The sequence below is a fragment of the Grammomys surdaster genome, unplaced genomic scaffold (genome assembly GCF_004785775.1).
Source record: "Grammomys surdaster isolate TR1022 unplaced genomic scaffold, NIH_TR_1.0 125876, whole genome shotgun sequence".
Taxonomy (NCBI): Eukaryota; Metazoa; Chordata; class Mammalia; order Rodentia; family Muridae; genus Grammomys; species Grammomys surdaster.
In genome coordinates, this window is record NW_021620701.1 from 2,016,717 (window position 1) to 2,020,249 (window position 3,533).

Below are 3,533 nucleotides of genomic sequence, written 5' to 3' on the forward strand. Positions count from 1 at the left end.
ACACACACACACACACACACACACACACACACACACACACACACACACAGAGTGTTTAATATTTCACAGAGCACTGGGTATCTAGATAAAGCAGGTAATACTGGTATCTAGTTCTTCTCACAATGACACTTGGGTGACAGTCTAGGTGATGTGTCCAAAGTCATATAATTAGTTAGTGGCAAGCTCAAGTCTCCAGCTTTAAAGGTGCACATTTCCAAGAAGTGCAGAGGTAATGTCTTATATTCTATAAACACAGAAAATGTTCTTGTTCACTTTTGTATTCTTAACTTTTGCCCAATACATCTCTGGTGCTTAATAACCACGGGCTGAGTGAATTCTCACTTGGCGCTGCTTTGCAGAGAAACATTGTATTTAGAGCTTATGATGTAACGTGGAGATAGCTTTCGTTTCTCTATGAGATCCAATTCAAACAGAAAACTTTTCTGGAAGTTGTTCTCACTGCCTGCTAAACAGGAGACATTGAATGGTCCCGCAACTCACCATTGGGCCACAAGAGGGCGGTGTTACTTAGAGAAGCGTGAGAAAAAGGCCTCTGCCTTCTTTGACATTCTCAGAAGGAAAGCAAGCCTTTTGCTTATTGCTATGCTGACCAAATAGACTTAAAGAATAGATGTAGTTATTAGTAGATTACAACCAGAAATATGGAAACAAATCTAACCAAGGCACTATTTAAAAATATTAAGCTGCTCACCCACATAGAATAATAGGAAGAAGATGAGCTAGCTAACCTTGGGAAAGTACAGGCTCTGTTCCTACATCTGCCAGATGGGGCAAACATGGCATCCTTTGAAGTCTTGCACGAAGAAAGGGTGTGGTGATACAGAAAATGTCACATCACTTTTTTTTCCTTTTTGTTTGTTTGTTTTTTTATTTGAGCTTCTTTTTAGCTTTTCTAATTACTAACATTATTTAGTTCCCTTAGGTAAGAATAAAATTCAATGTGTATATATATATATATGTAGTGTGTATGTGTGTGTGTGTGTGTGTGCGCACGTGCACTTTATGAGTACTGAATCAGAGCTTCACACACGCTAGGCAAGGACTCTAACACTGAGCTATTTACCCACCTCTTGTGGATATTTTCTGAATAAATGAGGTATACAAAATGACAAAATAGACCAACTGAGGTAACAAGAAGGTATCTGGTATGGTTTGCAGTCTATACAAATGAGAAGAAAGCAAAAGATCAACTCTCTCTAGGTCACTGGTGCTATGGTAGGGAATTTGATGACTTTGTCTCTGATACTTTTCTCTGACCTGGGTGAGGGAGTGTACAGGAGGCAGGAAGAGCTTATTTTGGCTTATGGTTTCAGAACGTACACTCTGCCATGACAGGGAAGGCATAGGGACCACGGACAGATCTGCCCATGACGGCTGCGGAGTCTGCTGCTGGGAGTCCTCACATCATGACCAGCCAGGACACAGAGACCATGAACCTGGAGCTGGAGGCATAGCCTTCAAGGCCCACCCAGTGAGCCACTTCCACCAGCTAGGGGCCCCATACCAAAAGTTCAAAATCTCATTGTTTGCTTACAGACAGTTCTCCTAGACTGCTCCCAGAAACCTAGCAACAGTTACACCATCACCTGCTGCCATTACTACCTGTGCTGCTGCCAGGCAGTGTATAAGAGGACTGCTCGATACCCCAGTCCCTCTCCTCTCCTTCCTTCACCTCCCCTCCCCTCCTCTACTCTGTTCTCTCCTCTCCTGTCTACCACATCAACTCTAACCCTCTGGAACTGTAAGCCCATTAGATGATTTCTTTTCACAAGTTGCCTTGATCAGGCGTTTTATTACAGCAATAGAAAAGTAACTAGGACAATGGGTGAAGCTTTTCTGTTATTTCCAGGGGACACAATCTCATAACAGACTCTCTCTCCCTTCCTCCCTTCCTCCTTCCCTCCTTCCCTCCCTCCCCCACCCCTCTTGTTTGTTTGTTTCGAGACAGGGTTTTTCTGTATAGCCCTGGCTGTCCTGGAATTTACTTTGTAGACCAGGCTGGCCTCGAACTCAGAGATTTGCCTGCCTCTGCCTCCTGAGCACTTAAAGGGATTAAAGGGATTAAAGGTACACTTCACTTCAGCCAGGCGTCCTGCAAAGTAGGTGGTTACCTTAAGGGACAACCTTTATCTGCTCAAACGTTCTTCTCACATTAGCAGTGAGAACTCTGGCGTCACCTGGAATTGTTGTTTTCCTTATTCATAAGTGTCAGGTATTGGCTTTCTTGTCCTCTGGCTTTTCCAGTCTTCTTGCCTCCTCCTTCTCGATGCTCCTGAACCTGAGGTACAGGAGCTGTGTTGCCGAAGTCCAGCCACAGTGGATACATTTTCAACCATGTAACTGGGTTTCAATTGAAAAAATTTTAAATAATTACATTTATTTCTTTAAAGTATGTTATGTCTATGCATGCAAACTTTTGCACGAGTATGTGCGTGCGTACACATACACATGCATGTACACACACATGCATGTACACACACATGCATGCACACAAGTAGTACAGCATTTGTGTGGAGGTCAGAAGACAACTTGTGGGAATTGGTTCACTCCTACCTTGTGTATTCTTAGCATCAAGCAACTACTTCAACAAGGCCACACCTACCCTAACAGGGCCACACCTTCTAATAGTGCCACTCCCTGAGCCAAGCATATAGAAACTACCACAGTTAGCAAATGCATTTAATAAAGTTTTCTCCACGTCTTTTGATGGCTTGCTAGCCCTTTTTATTTTTTATGGCTGACTAATATTTCATTGTATGAATGCACCACAGTTAATGCACTCAGGTTATCTTGCGTCCTGGCAATCTTGCCTGTCCTAGATTTGAGTATTGTGCTAATGAATTATTTAACCCTTTCAAGCCTCATGCCATTTGGACAGATCTAGAACTTAAAGGAGAAAATGTCTGTCATCCATTCCTGAAGTCAGCCAAATAAAGACAAGCCTGACAAACATTTTTGTTCATAGGTTGCACTTTTCCCCCATGCATTTGCAAACCCTGTTGGTGCATGATTCCAGATCTCCAACTTACTGGACCTGAATTGGCCTTAGGTCTTGGGTCTCCCCCTTCTCGTAGGATCACCTATCTCCACTTGACTGAAGTCAGAAGGAAGTATGCAATTGGACTTATTTTATAGAATCAAGGCAGAAATGACACCATGCAATTTATAAGCAGATGTTTAATATCACGTTCTTGGAGCTGGAGGGATGGCTCAGCAGTCAGGAGCACTCATTGCTCTTCCAGAGGATCCAGGTTTGATTCTTAGCACCCATGTGGTGGTTCCCAGCCCTTTGTAACTCCAGTTCCATGACATCTAAACCCCCTTTTGGCCTCCTCCAGCACTATGCATGTTCATGGTACACTGACATATATGTGGGCAAGCCACCCATGCTCCCCTAAAAAGTGTTAAATTATTTCATCTCTGCTGTGAGGAAAACCATTTGCTAGATAATCTGCTTTAAAAAAAAATCACTTCATCTCAGAGGGGAGGTGTCATGGAACAGGGAGAGACCA

At 43.2% G+C, this 3,533-nt stretch overlaps 1 non-coding gene across 1 annotated transcript; it reads right to left on the reverse strand.

The window, feature by feature from the left end:
* Positions 1 to 2,085: 2,085 nt before the first annotated feature.
* Positions 2,086 to 2,237, reverse strand: LOC114608115. Its single transcript, XR_003709299.1, has one exon. It is a non-coding gene; the product is annotated as a U12 minor spliceosomal RNA (small nuclear RNA).
* Between the last annotated feature and the right edge of the window lie 1,296 nt (positions 2,238 to 3,533).